A 12752-nucleotide genomic window follows, 5' to 3' on the forward strand; every position below is an offset into this window, starting at 1 on the left:
ATGTACATGCATATACACAATAGTTGAAATTCAACAAAAGTTCAAAGTTAATGTATAATGAATCTCTATTCTCTGACAGGAAAATTGTAGATGAAGGTTTCTCATCAATTCTAAAATAAAATATGCATACTAACAAAAAAAACAACAAAAATGTGTTTCTTCTACACCGTGTAGTTGTCTTCATCCTTTTGTTTCTAAGTATTTGTAATGTTGGAAACAGAATTTCCATGAACCTCTAGCGTAATATTTTCTGCAAGGAGGGCATCCTCATAAGAATCAACCGTGGAGCAAGATTTTGTGATATTTTCTTTCAGAAGTGAAGTTGGGACTGATTATTTTTTTTTTGACCCCTCTACACAGACTTCGCATATTAATGTCCTTTTCAGATTTACAGTTTTTTGTCGCATAAAACACTTGAAACATTTGAATGTCGGAAGATCTTCATTGATTTCTACTGAAACATTGATAAGAGGGCAGCTGGTTTTTTCTTCACAAGTGACGGAGGTAACTGCATTTTTCTTTCTTGTCATCGAAGTTTTCGACATTTGCCATAGGACCGAAGTCTTTTTCTGGTGTAATACAAGTGTCGACAGACGTCGTTATAAACTTGACATCATCCCAAATTCTAACTGTGACGTTATTGAAAACATACGTTTTCCCGAGTTCCATCTGTTTCGTATGCTCCTCCCAGGCTGTTAATTTTATGCTATCAGTGTTGTCAGTAAGCAGGTAGTCTTTTTTTTCAAAATTTTCTTTCTGGAATGATTTTCTATGACGATCTCTTCCGCAAGATTAACGACTTCAGCTAGGAGGGATGTCTGAAATAAGATATGAAGTTTGATCGTAGAAGTCAATGAAAAAAATAGCCATATTAAGCAGGTGTAAAAAAAAAACTCTTGAAGCTTAAGTACCGGTAGGTGACTTGCTTAAATTTTAGGCATGTTCAATGAAGAATGCTCAAATATACATTAATATTTGCATATCCACCGCTCTCACCCTCTATGAACATGTAGTCATTAACTGCATTCATTGCATTATAGACGCAACTGCTCCTCCTAGGCCATCCTTAAAAAAATATTTTTTTGCGGTAACGCGACCGACTCACCAAAATCCACCCGACTGGATTTTTTTATTGGTTCAAAAATCTTTCTTTTTTTTACATATCCATTTTCCTTTTTTATCCAACTGATATTTTTTACGTCTCCATTGCACCTATGCCGTTTTTATCTGATTCATATTCTTTTACGCCTCAGTACTATTAAAATGTCATCGTGATCTACAAATTAAGAGATTGTGCCCAAGAAGGTTGAGGGAAATGTTGACTCTATAGTTCTGTCAGTTACAGTGAATTTGAAAGGAAAAACATCTAAATTACTAGTCCAAAATATTGTGTGTCAGTTCCACCTTACAGATACATCGTCTGATGTTTTCGAGATCGGAATGTAAATCTCTTGGGGAAAAATCACATTTGTTGTTTGCCTAAAAAGAACTGATGTGTTCTGATATTTGAGCAATAAAATATTGAATTCATTTAGAATGCTTTAACTTTCTTGTTTGATTTTTAAGGTGAAATCTAAGAGATAATTTATTAATACCTCTATATAATTGAAATTTATTTCCGACATTTTGTCTTCAAAAAAAAAAAAATTACCTACCTACTCACACCTAAAATCATGAGGCGCGTTACTGCAAAAAAGAAAATTTTTAAGGATGGCCCTATGAATGCAATTGCTCTTTCACATTCGTGTAGTGTTAGCTCTACTACTCTTCTAAAGCGTGTTGAGAAGTATATATAAGAAATGTTTCGTAGACGGAATAAATACAAGTTTTCAATAATATTTTAGGGAAAAAAAGAAATTTAAAACAATTTAAAATTGTTGATTTATATCTTTAAAAATTTAATTTTGGTCAATGTATTTATTAAATTGTATAATAAAACTTTTTAAAAATTGAAGAGAACTGCCATATTTTTTTTCTTATCGTATTTTTGCATGTTTATACATATTTATACAAGGAACTCTTTACACTTGGGTGATAAAACATTCATAAAAAGCAAAATTCAAGAAAGATTTCAACTCTTAAAAACAAATAGAAAATTTTTTTTAAAAAAATCATATAGCATTCTGGAGTTATAATGTTATTACAGCAATCTCTTTTTTATCATAAGGTTAAATTACATGCAGTATTGATTTTTGTCAGAGGATTTCATTAACGTTGATCGATGATGTCACATCTGCATCAAAACAAAAATTAAGAGAATGTGAGGACGGCACAGCTTGTATCTGACAACTGTGTTTTAAAAGAGGCTAATACTTAATAAATTGTTTGTGATTTCTTAGAGAAAAGGTGCAATGAAAAGGTATACGAATTTTAAAGTCGTGTGTTTTTCTTTACTGAAGACAACAAGCCACATCCTCGTGTAAACCAGGATTTCCTCTGATATACTTGACACCATCAAAGAATGCAAATATAAGTAATAAACAACGATTATTTAGTGTTCACTAAATAACGTTGCTCATTTCTTAAATAGTATCATTTTGGTTTGAATGAATCAAAAGATGCACACACTATTGGAGATATTTGTACCAATCTTTCTATACCTTTGAATTGTGAATATCAAAAAACTATTTTCTATTTGAAGTACAATAAAGCAAATGCCCAGAGTTGGCGAAACAGGTAAAAATCTGTTGGACGCAATGTCCTATAGACTGTCTAACAAGAGGACCACGGGTCTTATAAGTCATCTGAGAATTGTGTAACAACTTTCAAACAATTAAATTTGGTTCGTGTTTAAAACCAGACGCCATGAAATTCACAATTTGGAAAGAGGCACCATTGCTTATCATAATTATTAACTTAGCATGCTAACTCTATTTACTTTATACCCAGAGGAAGATCAGAGTAACAAAGAGAAAATGTACTTCCACTTTATACCCAGTTGTGCACATCAACCCAAAGGAACCACTGACTCAATGGCCACATATTTCAAAATTTTGCAAATTTTATCATAAAATGGTTGATTAACACCAAAGAGCAAATTGCAAAAGCATTAATTTATTTTCAGACTATGTAACACACCGCCTTCCCCCAACTCTGACCCAGGGGGCATTAAAATCAATTTGCTAGATGCATCTTTCTTCATCAGAAATATAACTCAGAAATATACCGTCAATGACAACGCAACACTCTACTTTTAGGGTGAAAAATTACATACGGGATATAACTATGTACCAAACAAGTTAGGACATCTTTTACTTTGCCAAATCAGTTATTTAATGGTTGAATGGTTTTCATTCCATTACCGAAAGTTGGTTTTTTAGCCCCCTGAACAGATAACATTTAAATACCCCCCCCATTCCAACAATTTAATCAAAACATGCTCTTCCGCCACGTACAACATAAATGTACGCAGTCCGATTTCTACCATGCATTAGGTTTATTAATGTCTTTATCTGAGCGAAATAAATATTCTTTGGTATTTTTAATTGCCTGTTGTTCAGATACTGTGGTCGAATTTTCTCTAACTTGGCGTAGTATAGTAACTCTTGGTCTTCCGGTCAAGAAACTGTTATTTATGCCATTGAAACACATGAGCCTGATGAGTGGTTAAATATTGTACATTTGCATCTGCAGCTCTTTTTTTCTTTATTTTGAGAATCTCCAGCATTAGCGATGAAAACCAGTCATTTTGAGGAAATATAGGCATCACATCCGGTAAAGAAATAAGGATTTTTCCCCCGGGATTTTAGTACATTACTTATGATAAACAGCTTGAAAACATTAAAAACCTCAAATATTTTATTTTGATTTGATTCATTTCAAAAATATTTTATCAAAAAAGTAAAAATTTGATTTCTGTTAAGAGGTCTAAAAAGCAACTTCCGGTAGAGGAAAGAAATTCATTCAACCGTTAATTAACTGATTTGGCAAAGTAAAAAGATGTCCTTACTTTTTTGGTACGTAGTTATAACCCGTATATACATTTCACCCTAAAATTAGAGTGTTGTGTTTTCATTGACGGTGAGTATATATATACTTGGATCATTGGCATAAAACCCAGAAGCAAAGGAAAATATTTTCAAAGAATATGTGTATCTTTACTATATAATCAATAAAGCTCTGCCCTAAAACCAGAACCCTAACCCTGGGGCCATAAAATTCACAATTTTGAAAAAGGCATTCTTGCTCATCATAGCTATGTACTTAGTATATTTAAAACCCAGAAGCAGGGAAGAAAATTTTCAACTAATTAATGCATTTTCACTATATAATCAATAGAGCCCCGCTCTAACACCAGAACTCCTGACCTGACCCTGGGGCCATAAAATTCACAATTTTGAAAAATGCACTCTTGCTTATCATAACTATGTGCTTAGTTAGTTTAGTTAGTAAGTTTATTTAATACCCAAAAGCAGAGAATATTTTCAAAGAATTAATTTGCTTAGTTAGTTTATTTAATACCCAAAAGCAGAGAATATTTTCAAAGAATTAATGCATTTTCACTATATAATCAATAGAGCCCTGCCCTAACACCAGAACACCTGACCCTGGGGCCATAAAATTCACAAAACTGGAAGAGACACTGTTGCTTATCAAAACTATATATTTAGTAAGTTTACTTAATACCAAGGAGCTGAGAAGATTTTCACAGAAATAATGCATTTTCACTATATTCTCTATATAGCCCCGCCCTAGCACTAGCACCCCTGACCATGGGACTATGAATTTCACAATTTTGGTAAAGGACTCAATGCTCATTACATTCATGCCAACAGTTTCCTGCTTCATATACAGGAGAAAAGAAGATTTTTAAATATTGCAATAATTTTAGTGGTTTTGGCCCCACCCCTCAGGCCCCAGGGGGGCGGGGACGATGAAATTCACAATTTTTGTTCCCCTTCACCCATAGATGTTGTATACTAAATTTGGTTGAAATTGGTTCAGTGGTTTCAGAGAAGAAGCTGAAAATGTTCAAATGTTAACACACGACGCACGACAACGGACGAAGTGACTCATGTGACCTAAAAATATCTTACCAGACTAATGAAACGGGTTCGACGAATAACCGTAGATAAATATACAAGTAGTAACAACTCCGAGACAAACAGAGCGTAAATGAAAGAAATTTATTATAACTCCTAAAATGCCCAAAATAAATACACCTCTTGCCAGTACCTGTACAATCCAACTGACACAATGTCATTTCTGACTTGATATCGATATTCTTACTTGGAAGTTTATACATAGCGGACACAGGTCGTAAACTTTTTCTGAAATGTTTGATTTCGTTAATTTTTTAAAATATTTAAATAAACATAAAGGTAAAGTAAGTTGTTGTTTTTTTCATTTCTTAAAAAAAGAATGAAATTCATTGTGGTTTCAGCATAGTGGAAAACATAAGGAATCGAGATCCGGAAACTGAAACCTAAAGAAAATAGTATTTTTATACTTTAATAGTAGAAAGTAAAGTTGGCTATCGAAAACCTTGAAGAAATACCCTTGCGTTTCAGCATACGGAAACCCAACATAAATTTTCTGAAACTATTCCGCATTGCGGAGACCAAAAAGGAAACGGCAGAAGAATTTACACCTCCTGCAAAATTGTCAGACGAAAGGATCAACATATGACCAGCTTACAGAACGGATAATGATGCATGCAACACGTAAAAGCAAGAGCTTTAAAACACATACAGAGAGGTAAAGCATTCCTTTTCTCAGGTTTAGACCAGGTAAGGAAATTTAGAAACAGCCAGCCTCCCTGATGCCATCAGGCTGATGGAAATGTATGTAAGCTTTAATCAATGTGGTGTGAGAAATCTGCGGAAACCCAAACAGAAGGACAATAATAAGCTGATGCACAGACCTAGGGTTCCGTAAGACTACACCTAGTAGAATAGATACCCTAAGAACCAAAAACGAAAGAATTTTGACTTCAACACAAAATTTCAGCAAGGATTCCAGAAGAAATTAGCTACCTGTATCTTCTCAGCTCTTTAGCTCACCGAAGGCTCAAGTGAGCTTTTACGATCAAAATTTTTACGTTGTCTGTCGATGTTGATGTTAACTTTTCACAGTTTCATCTTCTCAGGAACCACTGGGCCAATTTCAAGCAAACTTGCCCAAAAGTATCCTTAGGGATTCAAATTTGTTCAAATGAAGCGCCACGCCCTCTTCCAAGTGGAGATAATTATGAAAAATAAATGGCATTTTTCAAACATATTCTCAAAAACCACTGGGCCAGGAAAGATGAAACTATTGAAGAACCATCCACAGGTATGTAGATTCGTTTGTTCAAATCATATTCAAAGTATATGTACAATATGTAAAATCATGTTCAAAGTATATGTACAATTATATATAAGGCTACGAATTGATATGAAAAAATCAATCTGGCTTCCAACCAGGTGACTCTACAATAAACCAACTAGTCGAAATATATAAAATTATGTCAAATCTTGATAAAGGCCGAGACTTAAGATTTATATTCTGTGATATTTCAAAGGCCTTTGACAGGGTCTGGCATAAAGGACTTATCTTTAAACTTAAAAACTTAGGCTTCAAAAATAATATTTTGGGATGGATTAAAGACTACCTTACTGACAGGCAACAAAAAGTAAACGTAGAAGGCTTTTCCTCAACCTTAAAACTGTTGATGCAGGAGTACCCCAGGGGTCTGTGCTAGTTCCATTGTTAATTTATTATACATTAATGATATAAATGAAGGCATACATAATGAAATTCGATTATTCGCGGATGATACATCATTGTTTGCAATAGTGAACACTGATATTAATACTCCTTGTAGTGGAACGAGTTATCTAATTTTGTACTTCTGCATCCTGTGTGAGAGTTATCGTTCGTTGTGTGAAAAAGGCGCAAGGAATGCATCTACCATGTGAATGTGAACATGATCGCTGAGAAAGTTGGTCAAGCACCTCGTTGTAATTGTATTATCATATTGTTTGTTAAAGTTAGGCATATTGATAGGTGATATTTTAGCATGTTGACTCTTTTAAAGCCTGTATTCATGGACAGTTCGAATTTCTTCAACCTTTGTTTTGGTACTTTCTATAGTTTATAACTCTGTATCTCGTGACTTTAATTAATGACTGAGTATGTGTGTGTTAGTGTATGTGAGAATGTAAGAATGGGTGAGAATGTAAGAACTTATTAGTGTTTTGTTTATTGTAGTTCTTACGGCGAACTTATGCTAAAATGAAGACCGTAAACTAGCTGCCGAGTGTTTTGTGGTAAATACGGGGGCAGCATAGTAAGAAAATGAGATCGACAGCTTTCAAGATGCAGAATTCCGAGGATGTCCAGAGCGAGGGGACAGGAAAGAGGACACGAGTTCTCACAGAAAGAGCACAGGAAAATCACACAGCCCAAGTAAGAAAATATGAGAGAACTTTAAGGGAAGTGGAACACATGATAGAAGAAGAAACACTGATATTTCAAGAGCTGCAAGACCACAGTGACTTGACAATTCTTGACCAATGTCTAAAGAGAACTGAGTCAGCCTTATCAAAGTACTCGAGGATTTCACAGGATTTAACAGAGTTTCGTAAAAGAGCAAACACTGAGGAAACACTTATGCAAGCCTCAACCGAGCGTTTCATCAGGGAAACTGCTATTACAAAAACCGAAATCTTACTTCAACACATTCAGAAATCGATATCAAAGACTAAAGAAATGCATCCAGAAAACCTAGAATTTGCTATCTCACAATATGAACCCAAACCTAGTGTTTATCCCAAAATTGAACCCAATGTCAACAGATCCTAGAGCACACCTATTGAAGACTTCCAAAGTAAAGGCTCCAAGCTCAGCAGCAAATTCTCGACGTTCCAAGCACAGCTCAAGCGTTTTCAGTTCCTTGTCGTCTTCTGGCTTGATAATGCAACAAAGGGCAAAGGCTGAGGCAGCAAAGGCCAAACTTAAATTTGTCGACTTAGAAGCAAACTTACAAAATGAACTCTTGGTTTTCACAGCCCAGAAAGAAGCAGCTGTAGCAGAAGCAGAACTGAATGCCGTGCTCGAAGAGACTGAAGGATCCAGCGTTGGAGATCTAAGTGAAATTCAACAAGAAAGGACAAAGAGCTTTGTCCGCGAGCAGAATCTTACACTACACTCGAGTGAGCATATTCCGAGCCAACTCATGCCTGCATTGCCTGAAGACATTGGATCACTTAAGCCTCAGCCAGGCCAAGTTCCTACAAAGGGGCCTCTACCAGGCCAGTTTAGTTTCACTAGTATGCCTATCCCAGGTCACGTTGACATCTCGCCTCCTCCTCCGGTACAAGAACATAGACATTATAAATCTACACCGATGAATCCGAACGCACCTTCTTTCTTGCCGGAACTGACACCGTCTAGACTCGTCAACAAACCTGCACAGGGCAATTATCAAAACCATGGGATGGCTGGTGAGTTGACCAAGTTTCTGTTGAAAAAAGATCTACTTATGTCTAGATTCTTAAGCTTCAACGACCGATCTGAAAATTATTCCCTGTGGAAAACCTCCTTTAGAGCCGTAACCTCTGAATTGGAAGCAACGCCACTGGAAGAGTCCGATCTACTGGTTAAATGGTTAGGGCCAGAGTCATCCAAGTTCGCACAAAGCATAAGAATCTCAAACATAGGGAATCCCACGAGAGCCTTAGCGAAAATATGGGAGAGGTTAGAAGAAAGATATTGGGCCGCCGAGATGGTTGAGATGTCGTTAAAGACCAAAGTTGGGAACTTTCCTAAGATAACAGTGAAGGATAGCAAGAAATTGTATGACTTGTATGACATTTTGATGGAAATAGAAGCAGTGAAACAAATTCCTAAATACATGCAACTCCTGAGTTATTATGATTCCTCAGCCGGCATCATCCCCATAGTACACAAATAACCTACCCATCTTCAAGGAAAATGGAGCGACAGAGCAACCAGATATAAAAGAGCTCACGATGTAGGGTTTCCACCCTTTAATGTGTTTTGCGATTTCATCAAAGATATGAGTTTGATGTTAAATGATCCAGGCCTTCCATTTTCTAATGAGAATGCTTCTCCGTCAAGAACAACCAAGCCACTCACTGACATTCGCAAACAGTCACAGTGTACACAAGGAAAACAGAAATTCAGGGAGACTCAGAGCAGGGGCAGTTACGGAAGTGTCCCATTCATCACTCCAATAATTCTCTAAACCAATGTAGGGAATTCCTCAAAAAAACCATTCAGAGACCGAAAGAAGTTCATACGCGACAAGAACATCTGTTTCAAGTATTGTTTGACCACAACTCATGCTGCTAAAGACTGCCAAGCCTCTGTACACTGTGCAGATTGTGGCAGTCAGCGTCATGCAACAGCTCTTCATATGGTTGAAAGCAATAAAGGTCAAGTGCAGAGTACAGCAGTCAAGGAGTCATTACATGGCACACCTGGGAAGGAGCATGGCGGGGAGCCCAACAATGATCTGGTCTCTAAGTGCACCCAGTTGTGTGGTCAGAACTTTAATGGACGATCGTGTGCTAAGACTGTGTTAGTACAAATCTTCCCGAAGGGACATCCTGACATGGCAGTGAAAGTATATAACTCATTCTTCAATACTGGTGAATTTTTAAAATATATTTCTTTTCTCCTTTATTTTCCAATAAATAAAGTGGAAGCAGATAGATTGATATTGATATGATTGGATACTTGTGTAAGGATATAGTATAAATAGTTTTATGGATATGAGTTGAGGAATAAAAAAATATTGATCATTGTTGTATTGCATTTACGGGATTTCAATTGCAGAAAATGTGACATAATTTTCGAATAGGCATAAAGATGTTGTTTTATTTAAAAATAAAACCATTTGGCATGATATATGTGTACATTATCTTAGCATATAAATGAAATAATATATTTATTTTGTCAAACATGCTAAAATTATCCTAATTATTTTTTTCTGAACTTAAAAATTTGTGGTTTATGTTCGTAACGCATGGTGTCCATATGCATTGAACTTTTTAACACCTCTCTACAAACATTAAATAATTTGTCAAGTTCAATTTCTGTGTTTAATCAATGAGTATGTATGATAAATTATTTTTAACAATATGCTTCATGAACATAACTCAGTTCTTTTTGTAATTTTAAAATGATCTCTGATTGTAAAATGTTTGGTGTCTTGACCGTTACGAACATAATAGCTTTCAGTATGATTGCTAAAATAACAGCCAATGAATCATAAGTTTGGCTCAGGAAGTCCGTAGCAGTGGTATAATTATAAATTGAAAACGAAAGTAGAAAGGTTGCGCAGCTGTCTGCAAAAAAACATGGCGATGCTCATTGTGTCCACGTGGAAGACAGAAGTTACGTACATAATAGATTCGGTAAGTATTTTCATATTGTATCAATTTTAGTGAATTTTTAACACATAAATACAGTCATTGTATCTCTATACCATGTAGCCATTAATCAGAAACTGAAATATGTTGCTTATGACCATACAAAATGCATAAATTTGTCCGAGTCGAGTACTTTTGGTTTAACATTTGACTTTTGATTCGCGTCTTTTGTTACGAACATGTGTTTTTGCATTATTTATAATCTATTAATGATAAAGTTATATTGTACTATATTTTATTCTATATTTGTTAGTTTTGTTCTGCTCTTATCAAAGGATGAATACTTTTTGAATATTTGTTTTAATATTGCCATATCATTTACGCAATTACGTTCATAACAGAGACACGAAAACTTGAAGTAGTGACATAATTTGTACTTTAATTGCCTTCTTTCTGGTTTTATCAAGGATATATAATAAATATAATCAAACAGCATATGTGTTGATTACATCATGTTATATTTTGTTTTTTATATATTTTTTTCTTTCAGATTTACAAGAAATGACTGAATTATGTTCGTAACAATGACACAAAGATCCAAGACTCAAAATAGAAGACCCAGGATATTTAGCAATCCATCTGACAATTTACTTGTCTGCATTAATTCTCTTTGAAAACTAGTCTATTATTAAGCTTTGAAATGAAATATTAAAAGTATTAAAGACAAGTGTTCGATTGTCTTGTTATTTTTTTTGTTCGTTTTTAAAGCCTGATTCGGAGTTAGGTGTCCATGTGACTTACATAATTTCTCCTTTTTTGAAACTATAAATAAAAATTGTGACTTTTTAAATAAATTCCATTTAATAAAAAATTAAACATGATTTCATCATACCTTTTTGATTACATTATTTTCATATTTTAACAACTTGTTAAATTCTAGTAACATGTTACTTGTTTAGTGCTTATGTAAGTAACGGTGTCCATTGGTAATCTTGGATATATTTTCTAATTATAATGGAATAAGGCAGAAATAAGTCATGCAATAAAACATGCAAACTAGTGTTTATATACTTCAAAAAGGATTCACCAGAAAAGAATAGCTTATTGATTTAAAAAACAGTCACTGTGGACACCAAGTTACGTACATAAAATTTCAGACATGCTTGTACATTTGGACACCTATCTCCTCTTTAAGACTTCAGATTATCTTCCCATCAATTTTTTTCAGAAGCAGGAAGGGTACTGACTCAATTAATATACATAAATTATGAAACTGATTATTTTTAAAAAATAACCCTTTGGTCACACATCTGAACTCAGTACTGAAGAATGAGTTATATGCCATCCTAGATGACCAGAGCAACAAGACTCTTGGTACTTCATCTCTTTTTGACGCAATGGGTGTGGCTGATGATAAGTTTGAATACGCACTGTCTTCCTGTGCTGGAAAGGTACTATTGTCGGCAAGACGAGCCAAAGATCTCTGTATTCAGATATGTCATGATGGTGAAACGTTCGACTTGCCACCAGTGATAGAGTGCAACAATATGCCAAACGATAGATCGGAAATTCCAACTCCAGAGGTAGCAAAACATTACCAACACCTACGCAATATCGCGTGCCATATACCGGACCTGGATCAAACAGCAGAAATATCCTTTCTTGTTGGTCGAGATTTGCCAGAGGTCCACCATGTTAAAAGTCAGGCGATTGGTCCCAGGCAAACGCCCTTCGCACAAGAATTGCCTTTGGGATGGGTAATAATTGGAGAAGTGTGCCGAGTGTTTTGTGGTAAATACGGGGGCAGCATACTCCTACATCATCTCTTACAACCGATTTTGATAAAATAAAGAAATGGTCAAACTCTTGGGCCGTAGACTTCAATGCTGATAAAACAAAAATGTTTATAATAAGTTTACAAGAAAGCAACGACCCTTCCCAGACATTCATTTTGGTGAAAGCGGAAAAATTATTGAAAAATCTTAACAGTCATACACATCTAGGGCTTCTTTTCCAATCCAATGGTAGCTGGATAATCATATTTCTATTTACGAATAAGCTTGTAAGAGATTAAATATCTTAAGACTACTAAAACACATTAGATAGAAATTCTTTAATTAAGATATATCTAGCATTCATTAGACCGATCCTTGAATATGCTGATGTAGTATAGGATAATTGCTCACAAGAAAATGCAGAATTGTTAGAAAAGATCCAAGTAGAAGCCGCAAGAATTATTACTTGTCTGAGAGTAAATTCCTCAAGATCTAATCTATACGACGAACTCGGCTGGGAGCCATTATATCAGAGAAGAACAAATCATAAACTAATATTATTTTATAAAATTTTCCATGGTATTGCCTCTAATTATCTCAACGAATTATTACAGCCCTTCCAACCAGTGCAAAACTCTTATAGTTTGAGATCACATGG

The 12752-nt window shown here is 35.0% G+C and overlaps 1 long non-coding RNA gene across 1 annotated transcript; it reads left to right on the forward strand.

The window, feature by feature from the left end:
• Window positions 1-9585: 9585 nt before the first annotated feature.
• LOC134240130 (uncharacterized) lies at window positions 9586-11046 on the forward strand. The gene is made up of 2 exons (XR_009986371.1): window positions 9586-10364; window positions 10870-11046. It is a non-coding gene; the product is annotated as an uncharacterized LOC134240130 (long non-coding RNA).
• Window positions 11047-12752: the final 1706 nt, after the last annotated feature.

Source organism: Saccostrea cucullata, unplaced genomic scaffold, assembly GCF_032062105.1.
Source record: "Saccostrea cucullata isolate Sc308-1 unplaced genomic scaffold, CSIRO_AGI_Scuc_v1 ctg1084, whole genome shotgun sequence".
NCBI classification, from domain to species: Eukaryota; Metazoa; Mollusca; class Bivalvia; order Ostreida; family Ostreidae; genus Saccostrea; species Saccostrea cuccullata.